At 42.5% G+C, this 18,380-nt stretch overlaps 1 protein-coding gene across 2 annotated transcripts in view; it reads left to right on the top strand.

Annotated features, from left to right (window-relative positions):
• Positions 1-18,380, top strand: part of CBLB (Cbl proto-oncogene B) — a 155,444-nt gene that overhangs the window by 29,159 nt on the left and 107,905 nt on the right. The window lies entirely within an intron of this gene.

Below are 18,380 nucleotides of genomic sequence, written 5' to 3' on the forward strand. Positions count from 1 at the left end.
GCGTCACGATGTATAATGACGCTGGCCTGGGTCATGTGATGTCTTTGACATCATCAAACACATCTGAAGCCTGCCGGAACACAAGAAAGGTAAGTTTTTATGTTTCTTCTCCTATCCTAGCCCTCCAATCGTTATACTCTTTTCAGACCCCAGAGTATAACTACAGCAGTGCTTATGGGGTTTGCAGGCCCGTGGCCTTACTTACCGATCCTGGCTCCTGCTCACAGCCACCTCCGCAGAAGGGAAAGTGCAGGCAGCCGTGAGCCAGAGCGAGGATCTGTAAGTAAATAGGACCCGTTACCTACTGAACTTACTCCAGCAGGTAACTGCCTATAAAAACAAACAAAAAAAAACAAACAATCACTTCAGGAGCCCACCGGGCCCCCTAAAGTTCAAGGCCCTGTGGTAGCGGCTATCACTGGTAACTCAGAAGTTACACTCCTGGTCCCTGTGCTATTCACAGTATTGTGACTGACATTACAGGGTTTATCGGAGGAATAGTCCCTGCTCTGTATATGTTTTATTACTAATATATAAGCAGGAAATAACTAGTGAGGCTGGAATTCTTTTTCTCTGCCTCCCTTGGTGATGCTCCAACTCTCAGTCACATGACCAACTCCATTCTACTCAATGGACCTGCGTTTTTATATGTATATAGTACATATAAATTCCTCAAACCTTATCTTAATTTTTTTTTTCTTTCCCTGCATATATAGAAATTTTTCCATATGCTAATTCAGTGTATGCTTAAAGAGGTTTTCCAGGCAAAACATGTTTTTTAAAAAAAAAGAAGTTTTTAATGGCTTAATACACTCACCGGCCACTTTATTAGGTACACCTGTCCAACTGCTCGTTGACACTTAATTTCTAATCAGCCAATCACATGGCGGCAACTCAGTGCATTTAGGCATGTAGACATGGTCAAGACAATCTCCTGCAGTTCAAACCGAGCATCAGTATGGGGAAGAAAGGTGATTTGAGGGCCTTTGAACGTGGCATGGTTGTTGGTGCCAGAAGGGCTGGTCTGAGTATTTCAGAAACTGCTGATCTACTGGGATTTTCAAGCACAACCATCTCTAGGGTTTACAGAGAATGGTCCGAAAAAGAAAAAACATCCAGTGAGCGGCAGTTCTGTGGGCGGAAATGCGTTGTTGATGCCAGAGGTCAGAGGAGAATGGCCAGACTGGTTCGAGCTGATAGAAAGGCAACAGTGACTCAAATAGCCACCCGTTACAACCAAGGTAGCCAGAAGAGCATCTCTGAACGCACAGCACGTCGAACTTTGAGGCAGATGGGCTACAGCAGCAGAAGACCACACCGGGTGCCACTCCTTTCAGCTAAGAACAGGAAACTGAGGCTACAATTTGCACAAGCTCATCGAAATTGGACAATTGAAGATTGGAAAAACGTTGCCTGGTCTGATGAGTCTCGATTTCTGCTGCGACATTCGGATGGTAGGGTCAGAATTTGGCGTCAACAACATGAAAGCATGGATCCATCCTGCCTTGTATCAACGGTTCAGGCTGGTGGTGGTGTCATGGTGTGGGGAATATTTTCTTGGCACTCTTTGGGCCCCTTGGTACCAATTGAGCATCGTTGCAACGCCAAAGCCTACCTGAGTATTGTTGCTGACCATGTCCATCCCTTTATGACCACAATGTACCCAACATCTGATGGCTACTTTCAGCAGGATAATGCGCCATGTCATAAAGCTGGAATCATCTCAGACTGGTTTCTTGAACATGACAATGAGTTCACTGTACTCCAATGGCCTCCACAGTCACCAGATCTCAATCCAATAGAGCATCTTTGGGATGTGGTGGAACGGAAGATTTGCATCATGGATGTGCAGCCGACAAATCTGCGGCAACTGTGTGATGCCATCATGTCAATATGGACCAAAATCTCTGAGGAATGCTTCCAGCACCTTGTTGAATCTATGCCACGAAGAATTGAGGCAGTTCTGAAGGCAAAAGGGGGTCCAACCCGTTACTAGCATGGTGTACCTAATAAAGTGGCTGGTGAGTGTAAATGCACCTATATACCTTTAGCCATGTTTTGAGGTATTTCTGGGGGCTCCTGGTTTCTCCTGCATTTGTTTATATGGTTCAGCTTTCTACTATGTAACATTAGCTCCCTCTCATCTTACTCCCCCTTCCTTCCCCTCTCTCTCTACCTCCCATACACCCCCTCCCTGTCTCTCTAGCTATCCCTTCCCTACCTACTTAGCCCAACCCCTGACCCCAGAGCTCTGATCTGTTCTCTGCAGCAATGATCCACTTCTACTGCGCATGCGTGTGAGCTACACAGTAGAAGCGGATTATCGGCAGCAGTGCGTAGAGCCACTTGCAGAAGAAATTTGCAGAAGAGCGCGTCTGTAGAATCAATAAAGAAGGAAGAGCTGTCCTGCAAGTAGATGCAAGGAAGATAAGTATAATGCGGTGGATGGGAAGGGGGGGGGGGGTGAGTAGTAGTGACAATCCGTTTCCAGAAATGAGGAAACAGATCATCACTGGATAATAAGCAAATATCCCTTGGGTGGACACAAGACAGCACCAGGGATATGGGTAAATATACATTTTTTATTAATTATATTATTTAGAAAGTAGGCGAGTGTTTAGATTAGTGTAGGGATTTCCGGTTATCCCTGACAACCCCTTTAACGCTCAGTGCCATAATAGTACTGTGCTGTAATGCCACAGGCACAGAAGCTGTGCCTGCGACATTACTTGCAGCACTCGGCAGAGGGCCGGGGACAGCTGCCAAAGTCGGAAGATACCCATAGCGATCACGGTTTCCAGGAAAGGGCAAGATTGCCCCTTCCCTGTCAACCCTTGGACCCCCAGTGATAAGATTACGGGTTCTGAGGGGTTGCCATGCCACCCAGGAGGCCGGGCCACAGCTCCTGACTGCCTTTGCATAGTTCCCATAGGAACTAATGTGTGATGTTCTGCAATTCTATGTATTGGGATTTAAGACTGGTAGGGAAAATATGAAAAAAAAAAAAAAAAAAAAAAAAGTCATCAAGCATTAACACACAAACCACCCTGAGTCCTTAAAGGGTTAAAAAGGACATGGAAACTTTGCCCAGTGTCATTATGTTTATGAATACTTCTGTATTGCAATACATTATAGAATCCATATGTATAGTAGGGTAGGCCAAGGTTGTCAACACCTTCCTGGCTGCCATAGCAAACCCTTGGACCCCATGATTTCAAAATGTCTGAGTAGCAGTAATGCTCATGCTACTATAACTCCATACTGTTACGGCACTGAGCATTAATTATAGGCTCAGCGTGACATAATAGTACAGCACAGAGCGTCAAAGGGTTAAGGCAACATCACACACATATGCTAAGCTCACCTAATACAACATAATGCACAGGTCAATGCAACAGATACAGTGCACAATAAAACAATACAGCATGTGAATATAATGTGCCTATTCACAGGGCAACCCTTAGTCCTGCACCTATGCTATTGCTATGTATGTATGTAGTTCACTTTTGGCTCTACTCTTCCCACACCTGTCACAAACAAGTCACATGCTCTGACAGGAGAAATAGCCGACTGCCAAGTGTACACCTGCACCTCCTTACCAGCCAAAGAAGTATATCTAAGTACCTCATCTATGGATATGTGTATAACAAATATTTTGTGGACCCTTGACTCTTGTTATGAAAATCTCGTGTAAGAACCAGGATAACCCTCTCTAACCCATTATATAACCCACGGTGGTGGGGGAAGGAAGTCATCCCATAGAGTCAAGGTATTTGCACTATAATTCTATGTTGTCCATTAACTAGAAGCAGAAATACCAGGAGACCTGACAAGATGTGACCAATTGCTGTTTGAGTTGTGTTTTTTTTCACTCTGCGCCGGATTAGGTCCAAATAAATGAGCCTAGTCGGGAGGAGGGAGCGTCTTCAGGCGGATTTGTGAATGTCGCAAATGTTGCTTCTTGTTTCCAGTAACTGGAACAAATGGCTCCCGGAAAAAAGTACTGACCGGCTCCCATTGATTACAATGGGAGCTGTCTTTTTGGTCAGGATTTTGAGGCGGATTCGGCCTCAAAATCCCGACCAAAATACCCGTGTGAGCTCAGCCTTAAGCAGTTAAGTGCCTCTCTTGTCTTCTGTGCACCAGAATCTCAAAGTTACATTAGTCAGTAGCTGGTGTAAATTTGATCTATAGTTTGTCCTAGTTTCTGGCATAAATTTATAGTAAACATGCTATGCCCCACCTTGACACACGCCTACTTTTTTTTCTTTTTTTGAAAACCATCACAAATGTTTGATAAATCTGCCCCAATTACATATATATATATATATATATATATATATATATATATATATATATATGTGGATATATATAGATATACATATATTTATGCACTTTATGCATGCATACATAATTCATCAACAATAAGAAACAGTTTGGTAGTTTGGCGAGCATATAACCTGCTTATGAAAACCCTTTGATCATCACATGGTTTAGGGACCTTGTATTCTGAATTTAAGATGTAAAACCATGAGGCTCAATTATGAAAGGATTAGTGAAATCTGTAAGAGCCCCAATCCTAGTGTAGAAATATGTGCTTGCCTGAAAGGGTTAACAGCATGTTAAGCCGTTATTAGAAACGCCATTGAGCATCTGTGAGTAATTTTAGCAGACTGGTGAACACACGTGTTGAGCTCGGAATCATAAGCAACAACAGTCCTTATTATTTTTTTCTTTCTCCTGACCTTTTGTTATGGCACATCCTGTTTACATTTACATAGAACAGGGCGTACAGAAAAACAAGAAAATGGTAAGGAAATTTCTGTTGCTAAACAGCAAAAAAGTCAATTTTACTATACACTATACATATTTAGTCATTTTGTCGAGTGTAACCTGTGAGTTATAATCAACAAAATGTTTTGCTTTTTTTTCTGCTGTTCTTCCAGAATGGAATTTATTAGCTTGTGATTCAGTAAAATGTACAAAAGCCGCAGTGGCCTAGATTTAAAAATAGTTAGAGACAGGCAGTCTGAAAATACACCAGATATAATACAGGAACTTATTCGACAGCGTTTTTACAGTCACAGTAGAGTGCATGGGATTTTAGCGAATCCCATCCATCCGCACTTCACAGAAAAATTTGTGCAGTGGACACGCTGCAATTTCCAAAACTGGCAAAGTGCTGCGGGAAGAACCACGATGTGTTGCTGAGGGATGCTGCGTGAGGCCTTACCTGGCTTACTTTGAGCCAGAATTTTTCGACACAATTTAGGATTATTATATCGCATTTAAGTCATGCCCCTTCTGTCTGAGAGTCCACACTGAGATGTCTAGCATTTCAAAAGATTTTAGCCAAATCTAGATGTGCCACATCGCACCAAAGATTCACCAGCATGTAATCATTATCAGGGTCCATTCACGTGTAAAAAACGTGGAATGTTTTTTGACGTGTTTTTTTTTTCTTCTTTTTTTTTCCATGTGTAAAAAAAATATCATTGAAGTCAATGGGAGCCTTATTTTTACACATGTATTCTTTACACATGTATTTTGCCAAAATGAGCGCGCGTTTACGCCGTGTGAATAGACCCTCACAATACTGAATCTGGGCCAGTGTGTGCTTCCTCACAATTTTTAGGTAAATTAAAGTTCACACACAACATAAGAATTATATTGTAAAACTGATCCTGATTTACATATGGATTTTGGTGAGTTAGAAGCTGCAGATTTCACTTGTATTTTATTTCATGCTAAAAACTACACCGGACGTTCACTGTGGAATACACTTCGAGTAAATTGGATTTGTTAAAACCACATTCACTAACATTCTATTGTACTTTGGTATGGAATTTCAGTGTGGATTCTGAGCCACTTTTGGCTTTGGCTTAAAAAACCGCTTTACCGCAGCGGTTTTCCTGCTGAGGCACCAGTAGTATAGTGCCAGCATAGTGAATGAGATTCTGGCTAATCCCATCCATACATTGTGAGAACAAAAAACGCTGCGGAAAAGCTGTGTTTATAAAAAGGCTCACAATTTTCAGCAAGTCAAACGCTCATGTTTTCCTTATAGATATAATAAGGGAAGCAAAACACAGCAAAAGACACAATGAAAAATGCTGCGTAAGAAAACGTTTTCTGCTGCCTTTTTTTCCTGCAGTGTTTTTTTTAGCTGTGTTCCACAGTGGGGTGCCTTATCCTTAAGGGTAAGTTCATACTCAGGCCTCAGGTTCCTGTCCAAAATATGGTAGCTGTGACTGGATGCCACCGGCATCCAGTTGTGTCGCTCTGTTTCGGATTAGGCCCAAATGAATGGGCCTAGTGGGGAGGAAGGAGTGTCTTCAGGCGGATGTCGTGAGATGAATCTGCCTGAAAGAATGAGCATGTCGCTTCTTTTTTCCGGGAGCTGGAACAAACATCTTCGGGGAAAAAAGAACTGACCGGCTCCCATTGATTTCAATGGGAGCCGTCCTTTTGTTCAGGATTTTGAGGCGGATATGGCCTCAAAATCCTGACCAAAAAACTCTGTGTGAACTCAGCCTAAGTGCTTTTCCCATTAAAGGGAACCTTTCACCACCTCCACCAACTCCCATTTTTAAAATGTGTTAGTAACATCTGCTCCACTGATTCTGGCGAAGGTGGAAATTTTTCTCTAGCCCCCACCATTAATTAGCAATCAATGCTGTTACTTTAGTGACTGATATGCTAGACTCAGTACAGTCAGAAGGGCAGGAGCAGGCAAAGGGTATGATTCTGAGCTCTGCCTCTGGCTGCCACTGATGTCAAGTGAATGCCAAGTGACATGAGACAAATTTATTAAACCATTTGAAGTAACACTATCTTGCCTATAGCAACCAATCACAATGCAGTTTTCATTTTTCATTAACAGAATACGAAATTAAAGTTGCCATGTGATTTGTTGCTATGAGCAACTAAGATCGTTTTAAGAAATCTGCCCCATTGTATAGGTGGGCAACACTAATGAAGATCTAATGTTATTGTCTGCTATTTTACTCCTATGCAAATTATAATCACTGTTGAGATTTGCAGTCACAGTTCATCTTGCCTCTACTAATAAAGTGCATTCACACTGTTAATCATTATTAAGAAACCACTTCAAGTCCACATGCAGTTTTTACTGGGCCAAATTGCACCATGTGAATGCCCCCTTTGGGGTGGAATCTGCCCTCAGATACACAGCAAATTCCTCCATGTGTACTTACCCTAAGGCTGCGTTCACACTGAGTTATTTGGTCAGGAAGCTGACTCAAATTCCTCCTCCTAAAAAATGCCTCCCCATAGGGCTCACAGTATAAATGCCCTATGAGTATGTCTTTGGAGTGTACCGAGAACAGGAGATTACCCAGGATTTGGTGACTCCTCCCTCCTGCCCACCAGCAGAAAGTTACCCATACTGCCTGTCCTACCCTCTGGGTAGATCAGTATTGGACAATTGGTCCTTTTTTATTTCATCTCTCTAAATAAACTGCATCACAAATGCCAATTGAGTGCAGTTTATCCCCATTCACTTGCATGGGGCTGAACTGCGGACCAGGAGAGCCTATAGATGACAGCGGCGTTCCTTTCAGACATGGTTTCTTAGAGCATTTTTTGTGTTGTTTTCTGCTACAACATTTCTTGTGCACCTGATTATAATGGAAAGTCTTATTATAGCAAAGTTACACGCAATGGCTGATAATAAAAATGTGAAATATTGCTTGATGTATTCGATATTTATCTATCATTTTTTTTCTTGCTGCTTGTTTTAGCAATCAGGCAGTGCCTACATCTGCTTAGCCCAGATAAACGCGCCTTTAATATTTGTCCGGTTTGTTGTACAGTTTACAGTTAAATGATTACATGAGCCGTGTGGATAGGGGCTCTCCTGCGCTTGTAGCAGCTCAATTCTCATGGGGGCTCCAGGGCTTTTGATCTGTCTTGAGTCAACATTTTGCTGTTTGTCAGAACATGTACAGTGTGAGCAAATTAAGCTTCTGAGCAGACAAGCTGAACCACAGCCAGTCAACATGCACATTCTATCTGTCTCGTCCAGAAGAGCCCATTTCATGATGGAGAAATTAATCCCATCTATGGAGAAACTCCACGCATTTCAGGAGAGAAAACACAAAAGATTACAATAAAGTATACAATATAAACATATGTATATAATCCCTTGTCAATGATGTGGTGTAAAATATTTAAAAAGCACACTCCCCTTTCACGCGCTGACACTCACATGACCACTGAAACCGATCAGTGGTCGCTAGAAACGGACTGGTGATGTCACTCACATACGTCACTGGTTCATCACCAACCATCATTGGTCTCAGCACTCCCAGCAGCCAAACCGTGGGTGACCATTAGATGATTGTAAGCCGAAGCGGTTGATTTTGATGGGATTAGCTAACCATCTAATGTTCATGGGGGTCTCCGTGAATTTTGTAAGAAATAACAATATGTCTGATCTTTTATCTCTCAGGAAGACAAGCCATGCCAGAAGAGTATGAGAACATTTCTTCTTTTCCTCTTCAGTGCACAGACTGCCTGTGTATGGGGAGATTGGGTGACATATTTGTATAGCCGATGACTATATTATGTATATGGATGTGTTTTTTGTAACCGCACATTCATTGAATGCTTTCTATATCTAACCTGATGAAATGGCGAGAAGTGCGAGGCAGAAGATTCCTCCTCGTATCTTACTTGATGAAGTGATCTTCATTTAATTGCAATCATTCCCTAAGTGGCAGTTGGCAGTAACTTCTTCACTGAATAATATGTGATCTTATTTCCAGTTCTGGTTCTCTTAGGCTATGAATGACATAATTATAAATCATATAATGGGGCAGATTTACTGAATGTGCAGGCCCAGAATAAACAGTGTAAAATGCACCAGATTTATCACAGTGACTAATATTGGACACTACATTTCATCTATGCTTAGCCTGTCTAGTCCAAATGTATGCCACTTATTAGTTTGCTTACTTTGTGCTAGAATTTTGTGCTTATATTTTGGTGCATGTTAAACCACATCCCATTCAATGAGTTTTACCTTTTCCTCCTGAGCTACACTCCCTTGCGAATAAGGCAATAAAAAGCTATCTGAAACACTAAGGGCCCCTTCACACGGCGTAAGCACTCGGCTCATTCCGAGCTGTACACGCAAGCGCTTCTAAACACTTCCCATTCACTTCAATGGGAGCGCGCGTAAAGCCGGCTTTATGAGCGCTCCCATTGAAGTGAATGGGAAGTGTTTAGAAGCGCTCACGTTGTACGGCTCGGAATGAACTGAGCGCTTACGCCGTGTGAAGGGGCCCTAAATAAATGTGCAAACCATATACGCTAGTTTTTGGTACTAGTTAAAGGGCGCTTTATTACCAACAAAATCTCTGGGAAACCACTTCTATTTTGTTGTAGAGGCGGGCACTAGCCTAGTGTCAAAGTGCAGTCTTGCCGCTGAGAAAATGACTTTTAATCTGTATACAAATGAGCTGTTCCATGCCCTTGGTACTACAGTAGCATATTGGTGGTTTTGGAGGAATTCTAGTTATGGCACAATCCTTGTTAACCAGAATTCTGACTCACTTAGTTTAGTAAATCCTAAATATTGCGACACGCCACATTAAATACTCAAGACTTGTTTTACCTCCAGCTTATATAAACATTGAAGCATTGATGGACTTTAGAATTGTGACTGATACAGAAAATACCAGGGTGTAAAGTTTCTATTTTTATAAGCAGCGTGTTTTTCTATTGTGATGGGGATTCCCTGTTAGTCCAATGCATTTCTAGGTGTGAAGAGCAGAGGATGACTATGACATAGTTTACTATCACATATTCTTTGGGCCCAGGATGTAGAAATAACATTGGGACATGTGCTAGCTTGCTAGACACATAGAAGTGGTTGGATTTTGTAGCTATATTCAATCCTCCATTAAATTGTATCCTACCAAAGCTGTGTCCACCATGAAAGGCAGGTGGATGTTTTTTGGTGCTTTGTGACTGGCATGCTCGGATGAGATTTTTCATATTTTTGTTCATTAGATCAACATTGCTCTTAGACATGTGGCAGGTTTATGAAACAGCTCAGTGATTCTGGATGATAGATCTGGTGCAAATATAAAGCTGGCCATGCATATTAGATTTTGGACAGCCATGATGCCCGGTGTCAACATTAGAAATAACTAATCTGCTTGATCAGGGGGAGCAGTTTAGTGAATATCCAGCACTTTTCGTTGATCATTTTAGACACTGTTATTTTCAGGCAACCATTGGGGCTGAAAACATCCAAGAAGGACTAAAGTTGGACAATTGCAGTATATTTATGGTTGATTGTTGGCAAAAATTGGCCATTTTAGCTGACAAAAGCTTAATGTATATGGATAGCTTACGTTTATACCAGCTGTTGGTTGGTTTACTTTGGTTTCACTGTTTTACAACATAATCTCTGGGCAGCTTTTGGGCACACATTGTTGCATATTACGTCATGCCTTTTTTTTGACATGGGATCTTATACATCTAAAATGTATCTATTTTATGCAAGTGTTCACATGCAGCCATAATAGTAATGTTTTATATTATGTCCACTTACATTGTGAGTCATGTGAAGGTCATCTTAGGTTGGGTTCACATCTGTGTTGTACAATTTTATTGGAATTGGAACAGTTGGAACTTCTGTTTCATCAAAAGTACAGAAAAACTGAAAAAAGACCCTTCTAAACACCCATAGATTTCAATGAAACTGTTCAATTGTCATTTGATTCTTTTTTTGTCTTTTGTGTTTTTTTTTTTCCTTCATCCCAGTGTTTATGGGCGTCTGCTGTTTTTCTTTAAGGCCCAGTAAACCCTTTTTACTTTTTTGGAAATCGTGTGTATATATATATATATATATATATATATATATATATATATATATATATATATATCTATGAAGAGCTCAACGGAAAAATGGCCTAAGTCCACATTTTGTCATATTTCAAATTATTACCTAGAAAGCTTCTTTGTACCTCGTTCTATGCATTGGGTTTACAAGGTACCTAGGATTAATGACCTAAGTCCATATATTTCAATGCAGAAGAATTTACACTCAATGGAATAATGGCCTAAGTCCAATACAAACTTACTTCACTCTCGTTGGTCATTTTTTCATATTTAGCGCCGAAAAGGGAGGCAGGCAATTATTATTCTTCATCGTTTAATAATAGTAGTAATTAATTAATAATATTAAATAAATAATATTTATACATGAAGCTGCAATTTTTTAAATAAATAATACAATTTATGATTAGGATTAACGGTGTTCATTAGCTGATTACATTGGATAGATATATTCCACAATAATGCCCGTTTGCTTTAGGCTAAAACTTTAAATTTCGTTTTTCTCACAATATTGATTTTTGGACTTAGGCCATTTTTCCGTTGAGCTCTTCATATATATATATATATACTAGCTTTTACCCGCGACTTCGTCCGCGGAACCCTGACCCCCTGCGGGACGCACCTGGAGCGGAGCGCAGGCTTGTTCCTTTGTCTTGTGTCCGCAGCGGGCGCTTCCTACACCTGAGAGACCATGGACCCTCGGGGCCAACCTTGCGGCCCGCTGGAACTGTTTACCTTCTCTCCTTCCTGGCGCCTGCAACCCCCCTTTCTCCCTACCCGCTTCCCCTTTGGGTTACTTCTTCCAGCTACCCCGTGCCCCTTTGTTCCCCAGGAACAGGCCCCCTTCCCCCCCTAACACCATGCCCCCTTCTTCCGTGTTGCCTACTCTGGGCCCCCTTTTTCCCCCTTCCTCATGCCGCCTGTCCCCGTGTTACCGACCCCGTGCGGCCCGCTGGAAGTGTTTACCTCCTCTCCTTCCTGGCAGCCGCCACCCCCCCTTTCTCTATACCCGCTTCCCCTTGTGGTTACTCCTTCCACCTACCCCGTGCCACTTTGCCCCCCAGGAACGTGCCCTCTTCCCCCCCTAGTACCCGCGACTTCCTCCGCAGCAGGGTTCCTGGTTTGCGCGACCCACCTTCAGCGCAGGCTGTGGCTCCCCCATGGTGTCCCTTTTGTAACCCCCCTCCTCCCTTTGTTTTTCCAGGCCCCCCCTTTCCTCCGACCCCCCTCTCTCTTCCGCGGCACCTCAGATTAACCTTGCCCCCCCTTTTTCATGCAGTCCCCCCCTCCAATGACCCCGCACCTGTGGGGCACCCCTTGTACCCCCAACACCCCCCCCCCCCTGTTCTGCGGCACCCCAGATTAACCTTCCCCCCCTTTTTTATGCAGTCCCCCCCCCATGGCCCCGCACCTGTGAGGCACTCCTTGTACCCCCAACCCCCCCCTGTTCTGTGGCACCCCAGATTAACCTTGCCCCCCCTTTTTCATGCAGTCCCCCCCTCCTATGACCCCACACCTGTGAGGCACTCCTTGTACCCCCAACCCCCTCCCCCCCTGTTTAACAGGCCCCCCTCCCTAAAATAGCCTAACTCCACTGGCATGACATGTAGTGCCCTGGTGTGGAATGATGGTGTGTGAACGCAGACATAGTGTGGCTGAGCGCTAGATACCCGACTGACCTGTAGACTCTGTAGGCCGCAGGCGGTGCGGGACAGCAGGCTTTCTTGACATCGGCGCAGGCGAGCCTGTCCCTGTCCGCGGCAGCATAGGGTGATCTGGCGGCGAGCCCTGCATGTCTCCCTGGTGCACAGCTGTTACGGCGCGCACAGCGACGCCATGTTGATTTGTTTGCTGTGCGCCCGATAGCTCCGCCCACACAGAGCAGCGCCAGCCAATGGGGTGAGCGGATGAAGGGCCTGGGATGACGTCATCTCATGTCCTGCAGCTGAAGTGTCTGGGATGACATCTCTCAGGTCCTTGAGCGAACGCTGAATTGAGAATCACCGTCGGCGGACATGAATTCCGGTGGAGTACGGGGATACGAAGTAGCCTATCGTTCAATCTGGGACCCAAGGTATGTATGTGTTAAATTTCAGGTAAATTTGTTTGCCTCTTTAGGCGTGATTGAGGAACAAACATCCAAACACACAAACATCCAAACACACATACTTTCACCTTTATAATATTATTAAGATATATACGATTATGTATAATATATATATATATATATATATATATATATATATATATATATATATATATATATATATATTTGCCATTATTGTTGATTTAATTATGGGATTGCTTTACTATGTAGTTGGTGGGACGTGGGCAATACAGAAAGGGAGTTCCATAGGCAGGTCACACTCACTTTGCTTCTCCATTACTTGGGTCCTTTGGAGGTTACGCACAGATCCAGGTGGACCACATTGACTATTATGGGATCCGTCGGGTGTCTGACTTTTTAAACTGAAATTGGCAGTGCCATATACAACATCTTGTCTATAGAAAATATAACCTTTGTGCTGTCAATGTCTAAAAGGTTTTTTGTTTTTTTTTGTAAAAGAAAATCAGACCTGAGGATTGAAAGAAACCCATAATATTTTAATATCTTAATATAGATTGAACTTTTGGCTTAATGGAAATCTCCTGAAGGGTTTTCAGTGTTAACTAGCCTGCAGGTGATTCTTCAAGTATCTTTAGTTCATTTTCCATTCAGCCTAGTATATGTAAGCAGTGTGCCCTCCGCGTACTGTACAATCACGTTAGGTAACTCTTATAAGATTTAGCTTACACTTCATATTAAGCTAGAATATGTATGATAACTAAAAATTATCTCCACAATTTCTGTTATTTCGTTCTCATTTTCGATTGCTATATTTTTTTCTTTCTATTATTCATATAATTTTTCCATTCTAAATAGCACTCAGGATTACAGGGATGGTAATAAACAATCCCTATTTTCCCTGCAGGAAGCCTAGCTTTTGTAAAGTTGGGTATATATGTCCTTGCAAGTGTTAAGAGTGGACTGCCTGGACGTATGCGGACAACAAGATGTCCAAAAGCTGTTAATATTGTGTATCTTTGATTTGTGTCATGGAGGCAATCCCTGGATGCTTTGTGCTACTGCTCCACTTTTCATACTGCCATGGTTTTGATAGATCTCTCCAAGTTTATGTAACATTTTGCTGTCTAGTGACAACTGTTCTTGTCTGTTTTTCCTTCATATTGAAGAGACACAACAACCGATAGAGATATTTATTAGCATTTATTTTTTTTCCATCCAGACAAAGTCGTCATTTTATTTTTTTAAATATTTTTCTGTCATTTGTATCTGTAAGTGGGAAGGATGATAAATAGGTGTGACATTTTACACATTTGTCACATCACATTAGGATGGTCTTCAATTTTAATCAATCAAAATGAAGTATACAATCTCTTTATGCATCTGTTCCAGTCTGTTCTCACTCCCCTCTGCCATTTTTCCCCCCTTAACTATATACGTAGGGATTAAAACCCCTTTACTGGGGGTAGGCGTTCCTCACTTCTCAGCGTTATGACTGGGCTGTAAGAAATGCCCACTCTGACAGTTCAGAGCTCTGGACAGTACTGTCAGGAGGGGCGTTCCTCACAGCCCAGCTAACTATCAGGAATGCCCTTCTGACAGTGAAGAGATATCGGTAACGGCACCGATATCTCTTGCCCTGGGACACATAACGAGAAAGCCGACATCGGCTTTCTAGCAGTATACATATAAAACTGAATGTGCCTGAGGACATGAAAAGTCCTCTTTAATAGCTGCTGCTGATTCTTTCACAGTTGGAATTTTTTCTCTAGCCAGCACTGTTCATAAGCAATCAATGCCGCTAGTTGCGGTGCCTGATGTACTATTTAATCTCTGTACTGTCAGGATGGCAGTGTCAGGTAGGAGCAGACAAGGGTGTGATTGTGAACTCTGACACTGGCTGCCTCTGATTGCAGCTCTGAATCACGTCCCCTGCCTAACACTGCCCTTCTGATATCGCACATCAGGCATCCAAGTAACTGAGCTGGTTGCTTGGGAATAGTGGGTGCCGGAGAGAAAATTCCAACTGTGAAAGAATCAGTTGAACAGCAGTTCTGTGTATGCATAAAGAAGTCTAATGGTATAGCTGTCAATCAAACGAAACAGCAAGTATTATATGGGCAGATTTACCATATGTTAGAATTTGACAGATTTCTGTGGCATAAAAATGTGCTCCATACCTTTGAATGGGCTTTGTATAAATACAATGGATTTATTGCTGAAAATCCTTTTAGATGTGTACTGCAGTAATTTTCTATAACAAATTGGTTGAAGTCTCTTACGCCAGGTTCACACTAGCGTTTGACTTTTTGTTCTTTGGATCTGCTTGGAGACCCAGTAAATGGAACAGCTAATTCCCTTAACAAGCGGTTACCCATGGACGCCATAGACTACAATAAGGTCTGCTAGGTTTTCTCCCATTTTCCACCCGAAAATTGCTTGCAGGACTTTTCTCTCCCCATTTTGCAAGCGGATTCCGGAATGGAAGCACCGAACTGAGTTTGAACGCTTGTGTGAACTCAGCCTTAAGTACTAGTAAAAAAAATGGTAGATCTGTGCTTTCTACCTTCCAACCACTATTGTTAAATTGATTTGTTACATGGGAGAAAAAAGGGGGGTATAAAAACAATAGATTTGGTATACTACTTATGAAGTAATAGTGCACATAAGAAGGCTGTTCAGTTCACATTTCTTAAAGGGGCTGTCCATGCAAAAATGGACAACGTTTCAGGTTTAAATAAACTGGGGGCAGTGGAAAAAAAAAAAGAAACCATACTCTCCTGTCCCCATTGCTCCGGTGTCCTCCTGCACCTCTGTACATCTGCTCCAGCGGCATCTTCCAGTGTTGTGCTGAAGCCGCTGAAGCAAAGGGCCTGGTTGTCACTACCTGTAATATCACAGGTCCTTTTCCTGAGGCCGCTGATAGGCCAAGGCCAGAAGAGATTCAGGAGAGCAGATGAACCAGGAGGCCTGGGAGAACACCAGAGCAATGGGGACAGGGGGACATTGTGTTTTTTTTTTTTATAGTTTTCACTGCCCCAGAAGATTTAAACTTTAAAAGCTTTGCCCGGACAACCCCTTTAAGCAACCACTAATAACTAGAGATGAGCGAACAGTGAAATATTCGATATTCGTTTCGAATAGCCCCTCAATATTCAACTATTCGAACGAATATCGAATCCCATTATACAGTCCTATGAAAAAGTTTGGGCACCCCTATTAATCTTAATCATTTTTAGTTCTAAATATTTTGGTGTTTGCAGCAGCCATTTCAGTTTGATATATCTAATAACTGATGGACACAGTAATATTTCAGGATTGAAATGAGGTTTATTGTACTAACAGAAAATGTGCAATATGCATTAAACCAAAATTTGACTGGTGCAAAAGTATGGACACCTCAACAGAAAAGTGACATTAATATTTCGTAGATCCTCCTTTTGCCTCTAGTCGCTTCCTATATCTTTTAATCAGTTCCTGGATGAAGGTGTTTTGGTCCATTCCTCTTTACAAAACAGTTGAAGTCCAGATAAGTTTGATGGTCGCCGAGCATGGACAGCCCGCTTCAAATCATCCCACAGATGTTCAATGATATTCAGGTCTGGGGACTGGGATGGCCATTCCAGAACATTGTAATTGTTCCTCTGCATGAATGCCTGAGTCGATTTGGAGCGGTGTTTTGGATCATTGTCTTGCTGAAATATCTATCCCCGGCGTAACTTCAACTTCGTTACTGATTCTTGAACATTATTCTCAAGAATCTGCTGATACTGAGTGGAATCCATGCGACCCTCAACTTTAACAAGATTCCCGGTGCCGGCATTGGCCACACAGCCCCAAAGCATGATGGAACCTCCACTAAATTTTACAGTGGGTAGCAAGTGTTTTTCTTGGAATTCTGTTTTTTTTTGGACGCCGTGCATAACGCCTTTTTGTATGACCAAACAACTCAATCTTTGTTTCAACAGTCCACAGGGCCTTCTTCCAAAATGAAGCTGGCTTGTCCAAATGTGCTTTTGCATACCTCAGGCGACTCTGTTTGTGGCGTGCTTGCAGAAACGGCTTCTTTCTCATCACTCTCCCATACAGCTTCTCCTTGTGCAAAGTGCGCTGTATTGTTGACCGATGCACAGTGACACCATCTACAGCAAGATGATGCTGCAGCTCTTTGGAGGTGGTCTGTGGATTGTCCTTGACTGTTCTCACCATTCTTCTTCTCTGCCTTTCTGATATTTTTCTTGGCCTGCCACTTCTGGGCTTAACAAGAACTGTCCCTGTGGTCTTCCATTTCCTTACTATGTTCCTCACAGTGGAAACTGACAGGTTAAATCTCTGAGACAACTTTTTGTATCCTTCCCCTGAACAACTATGTTGAACAATCTTTGTTTTCAGATCATTTGAGAGTAGGCTGTCCATGCTCGGCGACCATCAAACTTAACTGAACTTGAATTGTTTTGTAAAGAGGAATGGTCCAAAATACCTTCATCCTGGATCCAGGAACTGAGTAAAAGCTACAGGAAGCGACTGGAGGCTGTTATCTTTGCAAAAGGAGGATCTACTAAATATTAATGTCACACTTCTGTTGAGGTGCCTATACTTTTGCACCGGTCAAATTTTGGTTTAATGCATATTGCACATTTTCTATAAGTACAATAAACCTCATTTCAATCCTGAAATATTACTGTGTCCATGAGTTATTAGATATATCAAACTGACATGGCTGCTGCAAACACCAAAATAATTAGAACTAAAAATGATTAAGATTAATAGGGGTGCCCAAACTTTTTCATAGGACTGTAGTCTATGGGGAAAAAAGCTTTGTTTCAGGGGAGTTGACACAGCTCTCTTTGCTATATCTCAGGTGTAGCAGAGCTGTGCGCTCAACTCTGCTACATCTGAGATCGGACCACAATGGAGACTGCTGTGGACCGATCTTAGACTCCACCTCCTCCGGCAGAACCAGCGTTGATTGGCCGAATGCTCTACATTGTATGGCATTTGGCCAATCAACGCTGGTCAATACATTCCTATGGGAAAAGTCAGCTCCCGCTCAGCTCTGCTATACCTGAGATGTAGCAGAGCTGTGTCAGCTCTGCTACATCTGAGATGTAGCAGCTCTGTGTCTACTCTGCTATACCTGAGATGTAGCAGCGCTATGTCAACTCTAATATACCTGAGATGTAGCAGAGCTGTGTCAACTCTGCTACATCTGAGATCGGACCACAATGGAGACTGCTGTGGACCCCTCTTAGACTCCGGCAGAACCAGCGTTGATTGGTCGAATGCTGTACATTACGGGGATACAAATTTTTAGTGCTTTTGCCATGTGGTATTCAATTGGAATAGAATACCTCGAACAGCCTGATATTCGATCGAATACCAATTCGATCGAACACCATTCGCTCATCTCTGCTAATAACCTGTCTCAGACCAAAGGCATTTT

Source organism: Leptodactylus fuscus, chromosome 2 (assembly GCF_031893055.1).
Source record: "Leptodactylus fuscus isolate aLepFus1 chromosome 2, aLepFus1.hap2, whole genome shotgun sequence".
NCBI classification, from domain to species: domain Eukaryota; kingdom Metazoa; phylum Chordata; class Amphibia; order Anura; family Leptodactylidae; genus Leptodactylus; species Leptodactylus fuscus.